We start from the raw sequence: 6,000 nt of genomic DNA on the forward strand, positions 1-6,000 counted from the left end.
TCATTTGTGCGCTCTAGATTACCAAATCAATTTGTGGTGAGAGCAAGTTGTGTTTGTATTTGCGAGTAACAATTACCATATCACATTATACTGTGTAGCCCATCATCGGTGATTAAAAACAAACAGGATATTTACAGGGGCTCCTTTAGGCAGAGGCATTAAAAATTCAGAGCTGAATACGTAATAACACATTAAGAAAGCCCAAGATGACTAATGAGGGCATTCTTGTAAAGCTATATCCTCTTATTCCAGAAACGTGGATGGAAAGAGCAGGAGCACTCGAGGAGGAGAGCCTGGGAGTAGAGAAAGGAGAGAGAGAGAGAGAGAGAGAGAGAGAGAGAGAGAGGGGTGGAGTAGTGGAGAATTGGGACACAGTTGTGGCTGTGGCAACAGAAAAAGAGAAAGACCAGAAGCTGGGAGAGAGTCCCATTTCATCAGAAAAAATGCCTGAGTCAGGAGACGAGTGAACCATTAGGCCCAATGAGTCACAGGGACAGGCTGAAAAAACCAGGTCTGGGCCGAGCTCGGCTCGCAGTACCTTCCCCCAGAAAAATGGCCAAAGAGAAGCAGAAACAGTGGCCCAGAAATGAAGACTGATGTCAAATACTTCTGCAAATGTTACAGCTGATGCAGTAGCAGTATCAGAAATGCCTCCGGTGCAGACTGAAATGCTGGACTATGTATAGCTTACTCCGCACATCCGGCCTGATCGGTGCTGCTCATGTGCAACTCTCAACAGAGATGAGAAAGAAGTGAGATGGCTCACTCGTTAGCTACTTTCAACATCGTCCGAAATCAATGAAGGGAGTAGCTAATGAGTGAGCCATCTCACTTCTTTCTCATCTATATCGAGAGTTGCACATGTGCAGTATCACACCCAACAACACGCATGTTCGAAACAGAATTGGACATATTAACATTGTACCCTAAATCTGTATATAAGACAACAGCATCTCAGAATGACACATGTGCAGCATGTTCCAGACCAAACATGGAGTCAATTGGCAGCATGTAGCCCATTGAAAATCCAACAGTGATTTTCTTCATCCTCCGCACAATGCTTCACAGATAATATACAATCCTTCATTTATGTTGATAAATGATGCCTCTGATGATCCTTAACAGCAACCAAGCAATTAAACAAGAAGTGTCACAAGACTTCTTTATCTACAAAATGTTCAAATTGGCACCAAATATCATCTATAGTGAAACGCTCCAGTGTTAGTCAGTGAGTGTGGGAAACAATCACACATCCATAAAATGAGCTCTTCCTCCCTGGTGCTACTTGATTTGCACCCAGCTTCCTGCGGCCCATTGTGCCGACACTGAACACAATGCGAGTCAACCCAGCGCTGTGTGAACTTAGCAAAGAACTGGTTGTTCATCTCGCAAACAAAAAAACCAATACCTCCACAGATAAGGCACAACGCTGTGTGGTGCTCTGCCAACACTTTTGTTCAACGTTATTTCAGGCAGCTATGTGCTTAAACGTCAGCATCATTCACTGGATCAGAGTTGTGCTAAAGCCAGGCAGGCAGGTCCCCACAAGTTAGCCCCGTGTCAAAAAAACCTATCAGTGCCAGACTCCCCGGCCAGCCTAAACTCCTCTCTGAACTTTGACTACATCTGGGGGGGATTAAAAGAGCACAAGGTGATGAAGAAACCCTCCGGCAAAAGCACAGGGATTTACCGGGTGTGCTCGCTCTGTGTAATGACCAGCGGGTTGTCACCGGCAGCCTTTAATGGACAGCTGAGTGACACGGTTTATTAGTCCTGAAAAACATTATGCGGAGGAAAAGATGGCTGGGGGGGATTTGGAGATAGATGTGATTTGGACATCCCGAGAAGGGGCTGAGTGTACCCTCAACTAAGCCTACCAAGCCGTGAGCCCGGTGCAGAGCCCGCTATCTGCCGAGCCCAGCTTGTCAAATACATACGTTTTACCTCATTACCTGCTCAGCACAGCCATTATTGAGGGAAATAGGGTGAACGCATGATAAGCACAAATAATTCTTGGGTTGAGCACAAACAGCCGGCCTGCTTCCTCCTGATAAAAAGGAAGTGTCAGCAGAGAGACACTAGAGCCCCCCCCCCCACACCCGGCTTCCTGCTTTCGGTGAACTCGCTTAGGTCATTCACTAATTCCTGGCCCATATGGAGACACGCAAGGAGCAAAGGAATGCATGAATGTGTGAACATTAATGTGTGAACAAAAAGTATATTTAAATAGAATGTGTTGTCATGGAGTTATAAGAAACTTCTAAGACAAAACAATAAGTAGCCCAATTTGACAAATCACAAGTCAAGTTTGAATTCAAACAAATCAAATTTTCCAGATAATTGGCAAAAGAAATGATGGCTTCATTATGGCTTTGCAAATATATTGCATTTATGTTTGTTTCATGTATTCATTAGAGGTCAGTCTCCTCATCTCTCAACATCGGATGTTTTTGTCTTCAGTGGACGTATTAGTCACCTCATACAACGTAAAAGTACTTCATGATTTGCAAAGTCCACTTTTAATGAACATCATTAAATTTAGCTTTTATCAAAACAACCTACTTGTCCACACCAGCCAAGCATACAACCTGAAGCCCCGGCATGTTGCCCTATTTGTATTTTTAAGGAGGTGCATGTCCGCTATGCTATGCTTTGTAGGTACACCATAACCCCTTCGCAAACTAATACAAATCCAGCTTTGAGAAGCATCAAAGCAGATACTTTTTATATGAAGTGACCTTCAGCAGACGACATCAAACCACAGGTTCAGTGCTAAAAAACATACTGTATATCATAACACACACCTTCATGGCTTTTAAACAGCTGATGAAAAATACACCTTTCCGAGAGTAAATTATTTCTGCCAGCTGAAAGGCAAATTTCATTTTCTCATGTCTCCTGACAACAAAGATGCTGAACCCATTACTCGCCGGGGCCTCTGCATCACACACATTAAATGAAGGGTCCTCTAGCAATCGAAAAAAGCAATTTTCTCATTGAGCCAATAGATACTCCATTTAGTTCCGGGCTCTCTACAGACCGCTGCTGCCGTATGGGGCTGATACAGGGGAAAGCGAGTGTAGAGTGATGACCCAGCCTCGTTTTCCCTCCGCCTCGCTGCTCTGAACCCATCGATACGGATACAGACGTGCTTCGCAGACTGGATGAGGTGGGAAGGAAGACAGGGCTGATGAGAAACGATGGGTACAAGAGGAAGAAATAATAATAGACGAGATAGAGGGAGACAGATAGAGGAGATGGAAGGAGGTTGTGGTGAGGCAGGATGAATCAAGGATGTGAAATCAGGGCCAGTGATCTAATGACCGGCCAAAAAGGCAGCAGGCACATCAGCCGCTATTAAGGAAAGAGAGAAAGAGGGAAAGTGTGAGAGGGGAAAAGAGAGGAGAGAGAGAAATCAGAGGCACCCAACCATGTGGAACCGCAGATTGATTAATTTCAAGCCTTTAATGAGCGGTGCTCTGCCAGGCCAGGCGGCATCAAGTCAGTCACCCAGTGCCTCTCAGCAGGAGCTGCCATACACTGAAATTCACACATTTCCTTTTCTGCCAAGGACCGGGTGTCCGAGGAGCAGTGAACTCACCACACACACAAATCCGCCTCAAACTTCCTCTCCTATTCATTTGTTTTTGCTGTACGTTTCATCGCCCGCACTGCAAATGTGTAATCAAGAGCAACGCATTATCAGAGGGACTATTAAAATGAGTGCACTGATCACCAGTGGCAAGTCTCACACCAGGTGTTTTGTGTCTGTAGGCGGAATAAATACCAGCTTGGCTCGGAGGAGATTTGAATACATGCTCCCTCCTAATTGTTACTCTCCGCATTGTTGCTGCCAACCTTTATTCCCTGTATAAATTACATTGTAGCTTTACAAACCCTGTTTGCATTTGTACTCATCCTGTAGACATCACTTGTGTGTCTGACCAACAAAACTATTTCCCAACAGTCGTGTGAATCGAGCAGAGGAGAGAAAAGGCTTCAGGCTGAGTTTAGTCATCTGTGTTGGCAGCTGCTCCAAAAGCATCAATACTGCTGTTTCTTTCCTTTTCTTTTCTTTTTGACAAGGCAAATGTTCACCCACAACATGGCGAACAAACACGCCTCTGTTTTCAGTTGGTGTGCTTCTCTCTCCACAAATTGTTAACTCACCCAAGTCATCTAGGGTTTAGGAGGGGAAGAAAAAGGAGGGCGGAACAAAAAGAGAAGACGAGACAGAGAAAGAGAGAAATCTTGACATGATGCAGCGGTATCATAGCGCAGCTCATTAATCAGGACAGGAGCTGATTTGTCTGTCCAAGCTGTTGTGCGTTATTTGATTCTTCTCTCCTCTTTCCTAACTCACTGTACCAGCCTCAGGGCGATAGAGAGCAGGAGTGAATGGCTGTGACTTTAACTCGAGGTAAGACAGCCCAGCACACTCACCTGGAAACTGGTGTGCGTTAATGGGTCCCATGGAGCCAATCTCCTTGGGCAAAATCGGATTATAACCTGATTGCCAGCTGTAACTGTATAGACAAGTGTTTAAGTCTCATCAGTGTGAGTAGAACATAAACTTTTTAGCTGTTAGTATCCAAACTTTTCACCGCACCAATGACGAAACCACCCTGCATTCACTTAAGAGTAACAGTGCTACTGTAAGGAGGGAAAAAAGCGCATGTTTGCAGTGTCCCCAGAAGTATTGACTTTTCTCTTTCAGAGTTCTTTAATTTGTCACTTTCGCTCCAGTGGAGATGAGACAGGGATGAAGTGGTTTTTGGATGATGTATCCCTCTGATTAATGCAAACCGACAGTGAACTCCTGCCCTACAGCTAAGGTAGCGCCATCAGAGACATCCATCTGGTGACCCCATACATCTCTGCAGACAGCCTCCTCCTCGGTTATGGCTGGAGCCCCGTGGGAAGGATGCCAGCTTGGAGACTGACACACATCACCCCGGATTCCCCCCCATGTCAGGTTTCTCATACTAACCCATTATTATCTGCAGACTGCATATTTACCCCATTTCACACACTGATTCAGGGCACAGTCATTCACCAGATTAAGTGTTTGAGCATGCATCTTATTTATTCACAGAAAGGAAAAAATAAATAAAACACAGGCTGTCCTGAAGTTAACTCAAGTTTAAATGAACTAACAGCTTAATGAACGACTTAAACAATTAGGGTGAGATTTCTCCCTCATTTAATTTATCTTTAAATATGTTCTTTTGGTTTCTGCAGCTCGTCTGAATAGAAAATATAATTTACAGCAACAAAGTAAGCAGAAATCAAACAACATCGCCCATGAGACACGCTGTTGCAAATACTGAGCCAGTTCAACACGGCAGTCACGAAAGCAAGCGACTGCTCATCATTTTCATTTCACCATCTAAGTTGGAGACTTGTAGTTCTTACCTCACTGCGCAGCTCGGTGCCGAAACCTCCGTCCGTGACTAGATGTTTACCTGCGAAAATGTCACTAAAACTGCCGCTTTTAAAAGCCTAGGACTGCTGGAGGTTAAGTATTAAAACAAACAGCCGATCAGCTGGAGTGTCCACGGGGGTGAAACGTGCCCAAGCACCGTCCAACTAATACAATCCACGGCTCCGAGATCTGCGATCCCAATTTGGACAAGCGCGCAGTGTTGAGGGGAGATTGGTATGCAAACAGTTTTGTGAAGTCGCTGAAAGCGGAGCGGCTCATCCAGCAGCCTGCTCTGCTCCGGAGGGCGGAGACTCTCCTCCGACACACACGCCTCTTTACTTTATTGTTACTCCGCTATTATTTGGACTGGTACTGCGGGCGTGTCCATGTTTTTAGTTATAGTTATATTTTAGTTATTGTGGATTTTTACTTTTTTACTTAGTTAATATTCTTTACTGTTTATTCCTTATTTACTTATTTATAATACTTGTTCTGATCTTGTTTTTACTATGTCTCTTGTTTGCACTATATATACTGCTGTAATCCTGTCAATGTTGTCGCTGCGGGACTAATAA

General features: G+C 44.5%; 1 protein-coding gene across 1 annotated transcript in view; it reads right to left on the reverse strand.

Annotated features, from left to right (window-relative positions):
• The window catches only part of tspan18b (tetraspanin 18b), a 30,039-nt gene extending 24,395 nt beyond the window's left edge, over positions 1-5,644 (reverse strand). The window contains exon 1 of the mRNA XM_076089945.1: positions 5,416-5,644. The gene's annotated coding sequence lies outside the window, so the exon portion shown is untranslated. The remainder of the gene's footprint in view (positions 1-5,415) is intronic.
• Between the last annotated feature and the right edge of the window lie 356 nt (positions 5,645-6,000).

This window comes from Anarhichas minor, unplaced genomic scaffold (genome assembly GCF_050575085.1).
Source record: "Anarhichas minor isolate MPS153535 unplaced genomic scaffold, ASM5057508v1 ptg000011l, whole genome shotgun sequence".
Classification (NCBI taxonomy): Eukaryota; Metazoa; Chordata; class Actinopteri; order Perciformes; family Anarhichadidae; genus Anarhichas; species Anarhichas minor.